The sequence below is a fragment of the Peromyscus californicus genome, unplaced genomic scaffold (genome assembly GCF_007827085.1).
Source record: "Peromyscus californicus insignis strain IS unplaced genomic scaffold, ASM782708v3 Scaffold_17__1_contigs__length_78620276, whole genome shotgun sequence".
In the NCBI taxonomy this organism is placed as follows: Eukaryota; Metazoa; Chordata; class Mammalia; order Rodentia; family Cricetidae; genus Peromyscus; species Peromyscus californicus.
In genome coordinates this window covers 57167850-57186172 of record NW_026294469.1, presented here as the reverse complement: position 1 = coordinate 57186172, position 18323 = coordinate 57167850, and positions in this window count along the sequence as shown.

The window sequence follows — 18323 nt, the reverse complement described above, 5'->3', positions numbered from 1 at the left end:
CTTCCACGCGTGCAGGCCCCGCATCCCGCCCATCCCAGCGATCCCTGCTCAGCCTGGCTTCCCTTGCTCACTTTCTCACCTTCTTCCCCCACTGTTACATAATGGTGAGTTCAGCCACCCATCCGCTTAGGGAAAAGGGAAATGATACTCTGCTTAAATAAATGCTTCGAACGCTACAAAATTCTATAAATAGAGGTACAGTTTCTAGTGTGTGTGTGTGTGTGTGTGTGTGTGTGTGTGTGTGTGTACGCGCGTGCGCACGCGCGTGTGTTGCTTTGCTTCTTTTCAAATCACATATGATTTTCTCCTCAGATCTCTGGAACAAATTTTCCCTCCAGGGTCGCTGAGGCTGTGGGTCTTTTCAACTGCTTGTCTCACATCTGTCCCCCTTCTTCTTTCAGTGCATCCCACTTCCTCTTTCCGTCTTGCCCAGACTTCTCTTATGTAAAACTTGATAGTTTTATGTTCCTTACACAAGAATTATACCACACATTTTGGTTGCACACACACACACACACACACACACATCATTTCATAGGGAAGATCCCAGGAGGATTCCATAGGGCTGTGGCATGCCCCATTCAAACAGATCAACTCTACTTTTGACACACACACACACACACACACACACACACACACACACACACACACACACATCATATCATAGGGGAAGAACCCAGGAGGATTCCATAGGATTGTGGCATGCCCCATTCAAACAGATCCACTCTACTTTTGACCCTTTGTTTTAACATTCTGACAGGTAACATTTTGAGAAGTAAGCCTTGGAACTAAAAGAAAACTCTGGGAGATAGAAGAAAGCCCAATGGCTTACTAAGAACTGATTTTAGGGCTATCTAAACATTTTTTGCCCCGAGCCTGGAGTGAAAATGTGTGATGGCTGCCGTTTCTGTCCCTACCACTTTGTTCTCCGGGCATTATAATCAGCACATAGCTTCCCTGCTGGCTCCAAGACCCTGCTCTATCCTCTTCTCGTAGACCTCACCCAACCCCAATCCATGTTCCTCCTGCAGTCCAAAGTGCCTGCAGTGGGGACGGAGGTGGTGGCAGTTAAGTTAGAAACAGGGAATCCTGGGGGAAATGTGGACTGGATACCTCCACGGCAGTGGTGCTTAGTGTAACAGAAGTCTGAGCCAGCCATGGGAGCTCTTCCCAGGTTGACCTCCACGTTAGCTTTCTTTTTCCAGCATTTATAAAAGGTGGCCACAAACTGCATTCTTTTTTTCTTATAAAATATAAACTCACGATGCCCCTGATTTCTTAATTCCTGACAGCAAGAAGATGCATTTCAGAGTTATATGCCATATTCCAAGCCTTCCCAAATGCCTAAAGGAGAGAAAAGCTAGAAAAACCCCAAACAAAGATATGCGTGTATAGATTTCTGTACTGGCAATGTTAATGGGCCTTGACTACGACCACTGTGATTTTAATACATTGTATTGTTTCCCTTCTACTGTATTTTAGAAGGGAACATTTCAAAACAATTAGATTAATTAAATATCCACGGGGATGCAGAAAATGTTTTCTGTCACACTTGGGGACTTGACCAAGGTTTTTCAGGACTTTTGAATGACGGATTCTCCCCTAATCCCACTGGAGGCCAGATGACTGCTTCGATCTGTCACGAAGATAAACTTCCTGGTACCTGGAACACCACAAGACTTCTTGAGACTTGGGCTTGGCACACGTAACTGTTTCATTTAGGCAAAGCTGTCCTTAGCCATGAGTGGCACACCTTCATGCTCCCTGGCTTATTGTCTGTGAATGCAAAGTGGATCGTGGTCTCGGGGAGTAAAATACAGGTTAGAAAGGTTAGAAAAAGTCACTGAGCAATTTTTATTGTCTATGTTTCATCAAGATACTGAAAGTTGAAAATTTCACCCCGTGCTAATAACACAGTATTAGTTACACTTGACTGCTTTGTTGGAGTCAAACCAACCTCGCCTGCTCTCTCAAGCCATTTCTCAGAGCGGCTAGCTTTTTAAGAAAACAAAAGCTGCCATAATCTCCCGTATAGGCTGGTGTCAAACCACAGGAGTCCTAGCAAAGACCACATATTATCATGAGGGGGAAAGATGAACAGATCCCAGGGCATGACAAGCTCTGGGAAAGCAACTCTGAGCAGAGGTGCATTTTTTCTCCACCATGTCACTGCGCTAATCAACTCCCATCCAAGGCGAGGCTGGGAGCAGGGAACCAAGAGTGCCTTTCCTCCTTCGAGGCCAAGCTGCCTTCAAGCCACAAAGAAGGGGTTTCATTCATTCACATATCTGCCCGAGATTTGATCTTTTACTCCTTTTCTGAGTACTGAGGTGGCAGGGTTAGATGGAGAGTTGTTTGGCTTTTTGCTTTGTTTTTTTGTTTTGTTTTGTTTTGTTTGTTTTGTTTTGTTATTTCTTTCCTTTCTTTTTTGGAATTACAAGGTTGTCAATATCTTACACGAGACAATGGGGCCCACACACGGCTTGTTCCCTTGTGACTCTGTGACCTTAGCCGACATATCCTTACCTCCTGTGTCATTTTAACCAACAGTAAAGAGAAGGCTGGTAATATGCCCACTTCACAGTTTGTAAAAGTTTCACTAATGGCTTAATAAATCACATACTACAAAACATTCAAATTCTCCGGCTTATCACAGTTCAACTATTTCTCTTTAGTTTCTAAAGATGAGACATTTCTCAGCCCACCTCAGCCTTCTCCTAGCCTAGTAGTTAATGAACCTCATTGATGGAATTGGATCTCTAAAACACATCTAAAACCTGCTTTCCCTTAGAATGTTTGGCAATAACATTGCCTGATAAAAATAGATTTTGTTTAGGATTCAATTTGAAGATGAGTTTAGACAAGAAAGACCCACATTCTTCGGTTTCTTCCCCGCTTAGCTACAGGGAACTTTGAAATTAACGGATCAAATTATATCAAGAAATGACGGAGGACCTCCTGGTATTAAAAATCTGAGGAATATTAGCATTGATAGCAGGATATTGAAGCCATCCACTATCATGGTGTTGGGTTAAATTGTCTTAATGTCTAGCAGTATTTGTTTTATGAAATTGGTTGCATCTGTGGTCGGTACATAGAGGTTTTTAATTGTAATGTCCTCCTAATGCATGTATTCGGAATCTTAGGCTCTTCTTTGGAAGCTCACACTTTAACCGGAAGAAATACAACCTCTTCCATCCACTATTCCTTTACTCTGCTTTTTAATTTCAGCCTACACGTACAACAATGTAAGAACTGTTAACTAATACCCTAGTGAAAGCAACACTGCTTGAAAGAATGAAGTACTTATTGGCAGTCAATTTTTACTTTGATCTTACAGCTGCCATTCATCTCTTAACTTACTTAGAATTTTAGATATTAGTAGTAAAGCTGCAATTTCTTAGCACAGTCCAATTTTCACGTATAAAAAGAAGAAAACTATGTTACTCCAGTTGTTGTAAACTGTTGCTTAAATTTTAGAGTTCTAAAAGAAAATTGTAAAGGAATATTAGCGTGGTTGTTAGTGCTAATTGTAACTTGACAGGGTGGAGAGCTCACCTGGAAGGCAAACTTCTGGGCATGCCTGTGGGGGGTCATCTTGACAAGTTGAGAGAAGAAGGCCCTCCCAATGTGGATGGGACTATACCAAGGGTGAGGGTTTTATAGTGTATAAAATGGGGGAAGCCAGCTGAGCACAAATGTAGCATCCATCCCTCTCTCCTCCACGACTGTGAACGTGATATGACCAAGTATTTCAAGCCCTGATGCTCGACTTCTCTACTATGATAAACTGTGCTGGGAAAGTGGGATCGGAAATAGACCTTTTCTCCCTTCAGTAACTTTTGTCAGAGTAATTTATCCCAACAATAGGAAAAGTACCTAAGACAACCAGCCATCAAGCCCAGCACCCTAGATTTACAGATGAGGAGACTGGGGGACCATACAGTGTCAGAAATAACAGTGTGCTGAATAACTACAGAGTTACAAAATTGCTTTGGGACTTTTTTGGTGTTTACTTAAGAAGCTATGGTTTCTCTGGGTATTTGGATATTAATAGCATTGGGCTGTGCTTTTGAACTCAGGTTTTCAGAGCTTGCTTAGATGCCACCCAAGAAAACAGTCACCTGCACTTCTTTCTGTGTGAGTGGTTCTGCCTGTAAGAATGTTGTCCAACTGGACTTCCCAGCTTGTTTGATGTGTTTGGTGTTTTGATGTTTTAGAGATAGGGTATGCTATAACCTAGGCTGGCCTGGAACTTCCTTACGTAGCTGAGGCTAGCCATAAGCTTTCAATCCTCCTGGCTCCACCTTCCAGGTGCTGGGAGTCCAAGTGTGTAATTCCAGAAAGTCCAGCTCTCAACCACTCATCTCTTACCCTTATCTGCCTCTTGATAAATTTTATCATTTCCAAAAACCAAATTTATTCTCACATGACCTAAAATCTAATTGAAACTTTTACAAAATTCACCAGATAATTAGGGAGATGGTTTTATCCAGAATACTCATTAATAGGAGTATCTCAAAGTCATGAGAAAGTATCTCAGAGGAAGGGGCTGGAAAAAAAATGTCTTTGAAGATATGGAAATGGACAGCAGTTAAGGTCACTTGCTGCTCTTCCAGAGGACCTGGTTTAGTTACCAGCACCCATGTCAAGCGGCTCACAACTGCCCATAACTCCAGTTCCAGGGCATCCAATGCCTTCTTCTAGCCTCTAAAGGCTCTGGCATACATAAGGTGCACTTGAAATCATATAAGCTAACACACAAATACATAAAATCCATCTTTAAAAAGTAACAAAGCATCGCCTGTGATTAGGCTTATTTAACTCAGATGAAATAAGAGTGAGTTTGTAGTCTCTTTCTAGGCAGGAACACGTCCTTCTTTATAGAGATACAAAACGGTCCAGGCAGGTTCTGTTGACCTGATTCTGACATGAAGAACCAGGCTCTGAGCCACAGGAGTGACTTTACTGCATGTCCCAACATCTTAGAGATCTACCTGGTTCTTTGTTCCACTTGGAGAAAGCAGAACTTTCTTCCATTACTTGAATGATGCACTGTTTTATATTCCCCCTCAACAAATGAGTCAAATAAAATCTTTAGCACATTCTCACTTTATATTTGTTTGAGTTGTAGTTTTATCTTTTAAAAGTATATCATCTAACAAGTGCAGATGGAAAAATCCTACTAACTCAAATTTATCTAATAAGGAAAAACATTTCTATTAAAATTAGTTTTACACATTCAAGTAGAGACTAAAAGGTACCATACGAAGGGGACCAATAATTTCCCATGAGTGGATCATTTTTCTAAATAACCACTACTCTAGGGCATTTAAGCAGAGTAGAATATGTAAGGGTCTTCAGAGTCTTCCTGGAATTTTGTTTATATTCATCTTAAAAAATAAAAATATATGCTGTGAAATCAAAGACTTCAACCCAAATATTCCTAATGACCAATTAGTGAAACCCTCCTTTGATGAAACTATGTAGGCATTAGCTGAAAGAACATGGATTTTAGAATGTTTTCTTTCGGTGACACAGATGCCCGAGACACCAGTGAGCACAAGGCAAAATAATGGAGTCAAGCTGTGTGAACACATCTGATAATAGGGATTCCCTGCCTTTCAAAGGCCATTTAATTGTTAAAAGTTCTGTAGTGTGAATGCTTGTCTTACAAGTGATCAAAATCATCTTCTTTAAAATACCCCCTCTTCAATCTTAGCTGCAGTTTTTCTGTAAACAAACATGCACATTCTGTTTGTAATCCTCTTTCTCCTCTGGGCAGAGATTGCCTGCCATGGAGGGCTCTTTGGAGGACAAAATATGTCAAGAATCCCCATGAGCTAAGTCTCCGTTATCACTCTAAGTCAAGTAGGGACTTAAGAATTACAAACACAGACACTGTGGTTGTGATCATAAATACCCAAATCTACCTCTCAACAGAATCTAAATCACCTGGAGCTGCTGTGCTGATTCTCGGCTTTTGTGGATGTTTTTATACACATGGCTTTAAATCTTGAACTATTAATTAAAAAAAAAACTCCCCAGCAAAACACCCAAATCTTTCAAAATCAAGACAATAAAAGAACAATAGGTTCTGCTTATTCTTCTTCTGCCATCCTATGATTCCAAAAGCGTCACAGAACACCTTTTGTGGCAAGCAATAAAACCATTCTATAGCTTGTCAGGGAAAATCACCAACCTACTGCCTCCCATGATGCTATGTCTCCTAAATAATCCCGAAAATTCTTTCGTGGTAGTGCTCTTCAGCAAACGCTAAAACAGTTTGATTTTTAAATCATTCGTTGCTTAAACATTAAGACAACTTATAGTACCTTACATGAATTTTGTTATTTTTGTTCACCCAGCTCTGTCCTTAGAGAAAAGATTCAATCCATTGACATTGTAAGTCCACATAGTACAGCAGAGGAGTGGAGCTGTTTAATATTAGATCTCCTACACTTGCAAAGGAGAGAGTCCTTCTTACGGCTTTTACAGATTCCTTTGTTAGAGAATAAAGAAAATATTGCCATTTTCCCTGTGTCAGATGTAAAAATAAAAAGCGTAGAGGAGAAGAACGGGGCCATAAACTTGATACAACGGATTGCTATACGGTTTCATCAGATAAACGATGGAGACAGTTTCGATGATGCTCTTGTCAGAAAACACATGGTACGATGCACTGTATATGTGCCAGATAGCTTCTGCACGTTCAGAAATGTCATTTCTAAAAATGTCTATCCATTTGGAAAATAAGTATGCAATAAATCTGTAAATATTTATTATAAAAGCAATAAGAAAACAGTAAAGAATGAATGTAGTTCTGACAACACCATGTAAACTGTTAACAACAGACCTTTGGAGCTGACAGTTCTGTTTCTGGATCAGAGGCCAGAGCCCAAATGTTGTAACAACTGGGGCCATGTCAATATATCCCATCTCCACCCACTTAGCATCAAAGGTCACCCCAATCAAGATGCCAGAACGGTAAGATTCAAGGCAGACATAAAACACACAGATCTTGTATTTCTAAATCCATATGTCTCCATCAATGAACCAAAATATGTTTGGAACTAAAAAGCTGCTGGAGTTCTCGGCTGTTCTTTTTGGTTCTAAGTCTCAACCCTATGGGAAAGGAAGGGCTAGAGGGTGAGGAATCAGACAGAATCTTCCAGATAAAGAAGGAGCACACACATTTTTCCAGGTTTCAGACAACTCTAAGGCCAGCCTTTGAAGGTAACTCTTTCCTTCTGCAATGACCTTCCTGTTCTCTATGGTAGCTCGGTTCTCTTCTGGGGCCTGAGGAAGTGTGTGGTTAGGAACTGCTGGATGGAGGGATTGGAGCGGGGATGAACTCCTCTTTTTACTTAGGAAATTTGAGTTCATGTTGTTTCACCTTTTCCAAGAAACTGTCTTCCGGGCAACTTAATTCAACACTTCTTGACTTAATCCACTGAATTAGAACATCTGCGCTAAATGGAAGCTTTACAGGGAGAATTATACCTACTCTATCTACAGATTGTTTGCCTCTGATGTCATTCTTGATTAGATGATTTTGGAATTTTGATTGCTTCACATGAGATTATTATGATTTCAAAATGCAGCTAGTAAATGTATTCAGTTCATCAAGAACTATAAATATAATCTTCAACAACAGACTTCTTTCCTTAGGTCCTCTTTAGATGCTCTCAAGTTAATGTGAGGCCAAAAGATATATCTTTACAGAAAGGTGAGAAACTCCTCCACTAGAAACGATTTTCAAAACATCTGGTCTCATATCCAGAAAGCTGATAATCACAAGGCCTTCCTTGTTTCAAAAATAAATTTGTGACTGCAGGGTCCTGGAGGTTGCTTCTTTGGAAAAATTGACATGAAACATATGAGGACTACTCGTGTGTTGTTGAGCAAAACAATGATGTATTTAGGTAGTAATATTCCTCCAGATTTTTCTTCATTTTGGAGGGCTCCATTTTCAACTTTCTCTTCCAAGAGAAGCTATCCACTTTCTATTCACAGCTTGTCGCTGTGGTGGGCTTTAGATCAAAGATAATGAAACAGAGAAAAGAGGAAGTGGGCAAAGTTTCTTTATACAGAAAAAGAAAACACCACGGAGTTCTTAAATTAAAATCACATTAAGTGTATTTTTTTTCAATACTGGGACATACAGAATTGACACTTGATAGACACAATCTACCACTGAGCTACACCTCCAGCCAGATATTAAACATGTCTTAAAACCAAAGTTTCTGTAAGCCTTTCATATTTTTTTAAAGCTTCATAAAAATTTTCCAATTGAGATGAAACCTCAATTTTACACTAAGAACTTAAGATTCACATGAATCCTAGATGAAATTACATTGCTGGCTTTATTTCTACTGAAAATCAGGGACAAAAAGAAGACACGTGATGAAATTCTGGTGGGTCAGTTTGTAGGGGAGGAGAAACAAACATCATTTATTCCCAAAAGGCTGCGGCTCAGCTAGGAAAGCCAACCTATCAGATTGGAGTTGTGTGTCATGAGTTACAGTGGCCATTAAGCTTCTAGAAGAACAAGCTACCTCTAGAACCCCCAGGACTTCAAATGCCTGGTCCCCGATTCTGAATCATCTGGCATTTCCCATGGTGCACCCATCCACACCATTCCTTTATTTCTCTGGGGACTACACTTGACTGTAAAGCACGATTTCTCCCTCATCCTCTTCCAAGTCTGTTATTCTGCTTCCTCGATGGTTTCTTGAGAAAAGAAACCATGATCCCAAGTGACAGAAAACTGACTATCTTCATCTTTCTTTCTCCCGTTCTCAGTCCTTCTCTCTGCCTCACGAAAAAGGTGTCCCCACCTCAGGTCAGTAAGAGCTATGTCTGTCCACTTCTTTCTGTCATTGCTGCTGTTACTGTCTGGTCTTTCTAAATCAAGTTCTTGCTATGTAGTCCTGGCCAAGCCGGAACATGCCAGTTAGACTAGGGTGGCCTTCAACTTGCGGCAGGCCTCCTGTTTCCATCTCCTAAGTGCTAGGATTACAGGTGTGGACCACTCTACCCAGCATCTTCTTCTTCTCCCTTCAGTCACTCCAGTACATCCTGGGGATTGATGCACATAGGCCAAAGCAATTCTCATCCATCCATTCAGCAAACATTTACTGCTCAGGTGTGATGGCACCTGTCCATCATCCCAGCACTTGGGAGATGAGGAATTGCCAGGGAGATGAGAACTTTAAGGCTCTCCTCTGCTACATACTGTAATCAATGCGAGCCTGTGCTATGTGAACACCACATTTATATACACCGCACCAACAACTGAAACATGCGATCTAATTATCTACAAAGGACAAGAAAAAAGAAGAAAATGGTAAAATGAGAGTCATAAATCCAATGGAAGCTGTACTCTCCCAGGAACACCCAGCAAGCCAGCCTGTTTTTGAGCTGCTCAATTTCTGTGTGGGCCCTCTCTGAACTTAGCTATGCCACACACTTTGCTTTTTGGAATCATATGTAAAGAGTTATGCATCAAAGCAATGTCATGTAATAGAATGTAGGTTCCTTTTGTGCATTTGGAAATAGTGAAGAAATACAAGGGAAGACACCCTCTCTCTTCTATTCGGTGGAGTCACATTTCTGAGCATGGTAGGAAGATGCCAATCAATCCCGCTTCTGGCTGATGTGCCAGTTTTTGAACTCTCAGCCCTGTTTGAGTCTATTAGCAATTTTAGAGAAGTGATTTCTGCTGCCAGATGGCAGCACAGAAGTAACTTTCTTGATGAGTGAAGGAAGTTGCTCCCCACTTCCTTCCTTGACATCCACAATACAGCCCCCTCCACCTCGGCCCCACAGGCTGGGGGACTGGAGTGATGAAATGACTCATCTCCTTAACATGACTTATTTGTAAAGGTTACTCGCAACAACATCCAGCAGGGCCCCAACTCCAGAGTGGGTATTTGTCAAAATGAGTCAAGATAATAAGGGGCCTTTGAAGGAACACCTACAGTTGAGTAGGAGAAGGGCAATGCTTCTGGCCCAGGGATAGTATTCAATTGAGCACTTCTATCTGCCCTTTGGAAAATTGTGACCCTCGGAGCACAATCAATTCTTGGCTTACCGTTAGTTACTCAGCTGAGACCACAAACTTGTGTCTGCCCATGACTTTGCCAATTGTAATGATGCCCAAATCTTTAGCCGCGTCAATATTGCCCCCAGCTCTGGTCCTTAGGTCCCCTTGTGCTGCCAATTATGACAAAGAGAGGCAGAAGCGTCCTGAAGTTTACAGCTAACTAATCCCAACTCATCCAACACTTCAGTCAGCAGAAAGAAATAAGATGAAAGAAAAACCAGTAACGCTTCTTAGTGGTGATTTTTATTTAAGGAAAATATATCATAAACTAAAACAAAAGCAGGCTGTCACAGTCTTTAGATGCAAAGGAAGCTTGGAGTCATTCAAATAGACACACACACAAAACTAGTTACGGAATCGTTTTTCATGTTTTCCTAAACAGTTACTAGGGACAGCTGTCATGGAGGATTATGGGGAATAGTTTTCTCATAAGCTATTCGGTAACTAATACTAAGAGAGACAAGCTCACATTTGTTTAGGTGCTAATTCATGCCAGGCAGCATGTGACAATACACATAATCTTACTTAATCCTGAAAACAGCCCCGTGTGATAAGTACTGTTATTCTCAGTTATGTAGATAAGAAGATCAGGACTCACAAAGTTTAAATGTCCTATGTAAATACGGCAAATACTGGTGATCACTTAACCTTCCAGGCTCCCTAACAACTACATTTATTTTTGGAGATGATTCTCTGGATGATTCTTGGCACTGCTATGAAGACAATATCCCCTCCACTACTCGGGTCAAAGGAGCCACTCTTTCTTCCCATTAGCACACAGGACACAATAGTAAATCTGGCCTGTCCAAAACACCAGCCCACCTGCCTCCCGAGCACAGGGCACAAATGTGCAAAGAAAGCTGGGAAGCAACTCTCAGCAGTGATGGCAGACAGTCTAGTTACAAGGCCCCAACATTAGAGAAACTAGCGATGTATTAAGAGGCCGGCATAGGCAACCAGCGATGAAGATTCTCCTTATAGGTTGTACTAACCTGGGGATACTTCACGGATGTAGAACTGAGGCTTTCAGCACATCCTCCAGTTTACATGGGATGTGGAGAGAGATCGTTCCTGATGACAGGAAGACCCTAAGAAGATAGGCACGGTGTATTCTAGTAACCTACCTACCTGATTCGAATAGTGTTTGACACCAGGAAGGCAAGCCACAGGCTTCATAATGAGAGCAAACGGTCAACGGGACACCGCTAGAGGCTCTTCAGCCAGTGGGCGCAGGAGGACATGGGGCTCTTGAACAAGCCATGGGGCAGCTGACCAAGATGGATTTGAGTAGGAGGACACAGTCACTAGGCTTCTGGGAGTTTCTTGAAGAGTTTCTGGTTCAACTTTGTCTGCAACAGGTGGCCCAATTCTGGATGCTCAGACATTTGGGAAAGATATGAGGAATGAATTATCCTCAGCAGACATGATATGAGGCAAAACCTCCAAGGCAGAGGCCCAGGAAGAGGCAACCACAGAGGAGTACTCCTTGCTCCTATCAAGGATGTACTACATCCCTAGGATTAAGAAAAACAGTCTTGCCATTGGTCCAGATGTTTCCTTCAACAATACCGCCCCAATTGCCAAAGCTCAGAGTTAGTCTCAGCTCCCAAACCTAATGATTCAGTCAGTCCTCATTAAATCTGTTGGCCACCTGCTTAGGATGCCCAGTTACAACTTCCCACACCTCCCTAAGAGGCAGAGACTTTGGAATCCAGCAAGCTAAATTGATCTTCTACCCTAGATATGGGGCATTAGTCCCAGGACAACCTTGATCACTAGAATGACTGAACTGATTATCCTGAGGTAGGGAGGGAAGAAGGGAGGGAGGGAGGGAGGGAGGGAGGGAGGGAGGGAGGGAGGGAGGGAGAGAGGGAGGGAGGGGACATGTTAAGGAAATAGGAACTTAAAATTCTAAAAAAAAAAAAGGCAGTTGAACATAGATATATGTAAAGTATAACCTGGGGAAACTGAGGCACCTAGAGTCTCTCTCTCTCTGTACTTTCACATCTTTCTGTGAGTTGAAAATTATTAGGAGCTTTATAACAAAACGACAGCTTTAGAATAAGAAGGAAGAAAGGAGGAAAGGAGCCAAGGAAGGCTTTGAGAAGAAAATCTTTCTCCAACTTTCAAATGAAAAGCCCATCCCTCTGTTCTCACCTTCATCTGATCTCCATTCCGAGGCTCCCTCTCTAAGCCCTCGGGACTATCACCCCTTTTACGGCCCCTAGAGAAGTGGACTACCGACAAACAGCAAGCAGCAAGTGTGGACAGCCCTAGTGAGTTGTCTGCCTTCTTATCAACCGCAGTGGAGGGTAGAGGTTTGCCCTTTCCTCACTCAGGAGTGAGTGACAGTATCTAGCCATGCCTGGAGTGACTTGATCATCTCTGCTATGAGCATTATTTTCACTGGTGCCTTTGCCCCTAGACTAAATGGTAAACTCCCTAAGAACAAAACTACCTCCTGCCATTCGTGAGAACTGTACACAGCAAATTTAAATGTCTTTGAAATACAGGTAAGAGGGCAGGGCACTAGAAAGAAGGCTTAGTGCTTAAGAGCCCACACTGTCAAAGACTAGAGTTTGGCTCCTAGCACCCAAGTCAGACAGCTAAAAAAAAAAAAAATGCCAGTAAGTTCACTTCAGGAGATCTGATGACCTCTTCTGTTGACCAGGGGCATCCTGTGCATGCACACACACACACACACACTTACACATAAAAAAAACATCTTTAAAACGTGAGCTGAATTGAAGAAATGAATGAATGTGCAATGCCAAAGACTTCAAACCACAAAGACATGGCGTCTTACCTCTATACCTTATCTGAAAACTCCCATTTTGATGCAGGGGGAAAAGTGATCTTATCAGAAGACAAATTCGGGGATAAGTAATCATCCGGCGATGCATATTACATTCCACATAAATCACTCTGCAAAACGAAAGATGAAAGTTGCATGAAGTAAAAATTAGGGTAAGCCTGAGATTCGGACTGTGGAATGAGGAGAAAGCAGCATCTGCCAGTCCTCAGAAATGAGTCCACTCTGGTCCTGCTTGGGAGCAGGGCCCCTGAAGTACTACGTGTCGGCTTTGCTGACCCACGTTGGGAAGAGCTGGGATGTGTAAGCAAGTCTGTGTTTTCTACCTTGCAGAATGTGAACGGATCACAGTAGATCATCTCTATTCCCACCCAACACATCTCCAACCCGCGTATGTGACTACGTACGTAAAATAAAACAGGGGAACTGTCCACAGGACTGTTAGAATGTGCCTTTAGAAACTCAGAGTTGGAGCTGCAGAGATGACTCAGTGGCCGAAAGCGCTTGCTTACTCTTGCAGAGGATACAAGTTCTGCTCCCAACACGCAAGTAAGGCAGCTTATGGCCGGCCACCTGTAACTCTGCCTGCAGGTGGGGGGGGGGGGGGGGGGGGGGGTCTGATGTCTTCTCCTGGTCTCCACAGACATCCATACCCATATTGGCAGAGAGAGGGAGAACAAAATTAAATATTCTTGAAAGAAAGAAACCCAAAGTTATTTCTAAGTTGTCTCTGCTGCTGCTCACTCCCCTTCTGTGGGGCTGGTGATCGAAAACTCTGTAGTGAAAAGGAGATAAAGCACTGGGCACTGTATATTGTATTTATTATATTTATTTGCTTATTCATATATTTGTGCTATGGTGTGCATATGTATGGAAATCAAAGGGCAACTTGCAGAGGTCAGCTCTCTCCTTCCACCACACAGATCCCAGGGATCAAACTCAGGTCGTCAGGCTTGGCAAGTGTCTACCTGCTGAACCAACCCTCAGGTTCCTGTTGCCACTTCTGGATGGTTTGAGAAAACTGAGGGAAGCTCGCCTTTCTCCTTCCCTCCTTCCTCCCCTCTTCTTCATCAAAGAGGCAGTCACTGAGTGCAAAGTGTGGCTCTGGACAGGATCTCCACACTTTGTAAGCCATTATCGGAACATCTGGCTGACTTGAATAACGTCCAAAGAGCAGGTATTAGTAATGGATCAACCTCTGTTTGCTGATTTTGATGGTTGTCTTATTGGGCTTCTTCAGAGACCAAAGCCAGTAGGAACACAGAGGGGATTTATTGGGTAAGTCAGCTCACTTGGTTGTAGATGCTAAGAAGACTCACTGCACACTGTTTGCAAACTAGAGACCAGAGGGCAGCAGAAGCCTCTATTAGTGAAAGCTTTAAATCCTGAGAATCTAGAGGGCTATTGGTGTGAGTCCTGGAGCCCATAAATAGAGGAAACTGGCTCGAGGCCAGCCTGGGCTACCAAGTGAGATCCAGGAGAGGCGCAAAGCTACACAGAGAAACCCTGTCTCGAAAAACCAAAAAAAAAGAAAACAAAAATAGAGAGAAAACTGGGTTTTTGGAGTTCCAGGGCAGGAGAAAAAAAAGCATATCACATCAGGAGAGAGACCATTCTCTCCTCTGTTTTCTCTCTGAGCCCTCAACAAATTGGATACCTGCCTACAATGAGGATGAATCTTCTCTAGCTAGCCCCCTCAGACGCACACATTCATCTCTTCTGGAAACATCCTGACACAGACATACCTCAAAACCACTGCTTTAACAGGAGAGCATCGCAGGGACTTCTTCATCTAGCAAAAGCGACATCTGAACTTAGCCTTTGTGAGTGTTGTGTGGCAGGATGTCGTGTCCTGGTCTGAGGAATTCTATGTTGAAGGATTTGGAAGTGATAGGACATCGAGCTGGTAACTTGATCTCAACTGGTTCAGAATTTCAAATGTTCTTTTAAATATTCATAAAATATTTAAATTTGAAATGGTTTTAAGAGTAAGAAACATAAAGAAATAACATTTAAAAAAAATCAGCACCAGCAGATAAGCTTTGAGATCAATTCATCTTGTCCTTCTGACACCTCTCTTTGCATAGATACTGACCTGCTCAGAATGTCAGGGTGACCTTCCCAGGGTGGTCCAGAACATTCCAGCTGTATGTTATTGTAAGCGCCAGACTAGTTCTCTGATAAGCACTGGGCCCTTCTTGCTTCCTCCTTCTTGGCCACTTCAGATCTTCTTCACTCTCAAACCTCTCTCTTCCACGCTCAAAAGACTCCTCACAGTATTATCCCAACTAATGTCTGGGTTCTCACCCATACACCTCAACAAGCCCAGATGCCAGACAAGCTGTTCCTGCCTTCCACGCAATGGCACCATCGATCCCTCGCATCAGGAAGACTCTGCTCCTGAGTCCTGAGCTCTTAGGTCAGGGCCCACCTCCTTTGCAGAACTTCCCACACTTACCTCTAAATTCCAAAGTGTTTATCATTTCTCTTCTGTTTCTAAACACACAGACCTCATATTGCAACAGTTCCTTTTGGTCTCTGCATCTTGTCTTGTCCATTAGATAGAATGTTTTAAGACTGAAAACAATTGGTATCTCTCTGTAGCTCCTCATCACACCTAGCACCAGCTGACTAAGAATGAGTGGACTTGGAGTCTCCCAACCCTTTCCCCCATCCCCTCCCTCAGTCACTATAGCAATTTTCATCACTTTCCATGCACATGTGCAAGAGCACACACACACACACACACACACACACACACACACACACACACACACACTTTAGCCAAAACAGGAATACATAGCTCCTTTCCCCCCCTTTACTCTGACACTGACTCGGTTGGATCCTATTTGATCTTCCCTATACTTAGAATAGGATGCAAAGCATTGGATCAATCCTTCCCTGTAGCTCCATCGGGAACCCTAGGAAAAATGGTGAAGATTTGGGTATCTTTCCACCACCCATTCTGGCACCCTTTTTCTCAAAGAAGGCCTGTTTCCACCCAGTCTTCTTCAGGAGCTTATCCTCCTTTGTAGACCTATGGTGGTATTAGCCACTACTAAGAAATTGGTTGGCAAGGCAGTATGGAATATATAGAGAGTCAGGTAAAGAAGCCGACAGCAACTGTAGACCAGCCTTCATCCCAATAGTCCCTTCCTGTCCACACTTGTGAGTCAAAGACAGAAGTTAGTTGTGGGCCAAGTAACGAGCCTAAAATAGGAGAGAGGGGACAGCTGTACACGGAAAACAGGTGAAGGATTCTGCAAACCTGGGAGAGAAGTTGATGAGTGTCTATCAGAGTCAAGCAGCACTCTAAAGCCAAGAAAGACTATTCAGGTAAGGGTGGGGGTCTGCAGTGCAAGCAGACTAAACTCCACAAGGTCTGTCCCTAGGAGGACCAGCAAAGAGGGGGGAAAGAGGAAATGTTCAGAGCTGGGACCACAGCAGTGTGTCATGGGGGCATCCTCCCACTTGGTGGACTGCAGCATTAGCTTATGCTGTCTGTCTTCAGTATCTATAATGCCAATTCCAGCTTACTCAGACAAAGAGCCTCATTGGGTCCCATCTGTTCTTCACATCTCAACAACTACATTCTTTGCAGATTAAACTTAATTTCCAACACAAAGGCTTCTGTATGTGACATGGCACATCTATGCAAACAAACTCTTAGTTATACTCTGAATTTATTGAATGATATTGACTATATTGATGTCTAACTGGTAAATGTAATGACCTAGGAAATAATCAGCTCATATTCTGCCATGAACTTCTCCAGCATTTGGATTAAGGGCATGGACTCTTGAGCCTCACATTACATTACAAAATCCTTCACAAAACTGGTTACTTAGCAACTGAAACAAAACATCCACCCAACCTTGCAATCATATTTTCAGAACGCCTACTGGGTGCTGGGATGATGGCCCAGTGAGTAGGAGCATGTGCTGTCCAAGCATGAAGAGCTGAGTTTGAAACCCAGCACCCATTAAAATCAGGACATGACTCTACCCACTGTAAGGGGCAGAGACATGAGGACCACTCAGGCCTGCTGAATGCCAGTCTAGCTCTAGAACTAAGGAAAGATCCTATCTAAAGAGAACAACGTGAGCCAGGCGGTGGTGGCACACGCCTTTAACCCCAGCACTCGGGAGGCAGAACCAGGAGGATCTCTGTGAGTTCGAGGCCAGCCTGGTCTACAGAGCAAGATCCAGGACAGGCACCAAAAGTACACAGAGAAACCCTGTCTCGAAAATCCAGAGAGAAAGAGAGAGAGAGAGAGAGAGAGAGAGAACAAGGTGAAGAGTGATAGAACTGAGTATCAACACCTTCCTCTGGGCTCTATGTGCACATATGGTCACATGACCCACCCCAACACACACATCCTTCATTCTTTCCCCCAGCCTTTTGAACCTGCACTAATGACACTAAGTATACTCAGTCCCCAGCACTCCCATGTCCCCTGCCAAATGTTCTCATCTCAAATAAAATCAGTATCTGTCCACCACCACCCTATCTGGTCAAGAATTAGTCATTGTTAAGCAAATTGTCACTCAAACTGGCCCAGAGCTACCTCTCCATGGACTACAAAATACTTCGATCTGTATTATCTCATTGAGTCCTATGGTGGCCCTTTGTGAGGGCCATAAACATTGGATGAGCCATCTGCAAAACACTGTGCTGCATAAACACGCATTTTAATTCATCTGTTCTTCATGGGAACCCACAAGGCTGGTGTGCAGATCTCCTTTATGACAGATAAGGAAACCGAGACTCAGAGAGGGGACATGTATGGCCTAGGGTCCCATAGCCCAGAGGCCACATCTGTCTCCCTGTGCTGAACAAGCTCATCAGGTCATGATGCTTTCTTGCCCGGTCTCCCTCTAGGGCTTCTCTGGCACATCAGCATGGACATCAGGAGGACCCCAGTGAAGAGACTAGTAACCTTCCTGGGCATGCAAGCTCTTGCCACCTCCCATGCTGAAGTTTGGGAATGGGGGAGAAATATTGTTCTAATAATGCAATGTAAGAAGAAGGAATGTGCTGGGCTGAGGTTGGGAGAGACACTGCTTAGGCTGGCACTCATCTTTAGCCCAGTTGTCAGAGCTTCCTTAATACTTGGGCCCTCAAATCTACCTCCTTGTTCCTACCAAATATCTTTTCTGTAAGAAAATACTCTAAGCAAATTGTATACTAACAAAATATCTATTAGTGTATTTATTTTGTTTTATTTGTTCTTTCGTTTGTTTATTAGCTTGTTTGATATAGGGTATCACCCACCCCATGCTGGCTTCAAACTTACTCTACAACTGAGGCTGGCTTTGAACTTCTGACCCTACTGAGATTACAGGTATGTATCATCACACTTAGCGAAGTGCATCTTATAGAGCTGGAAAATTTATACTTGAC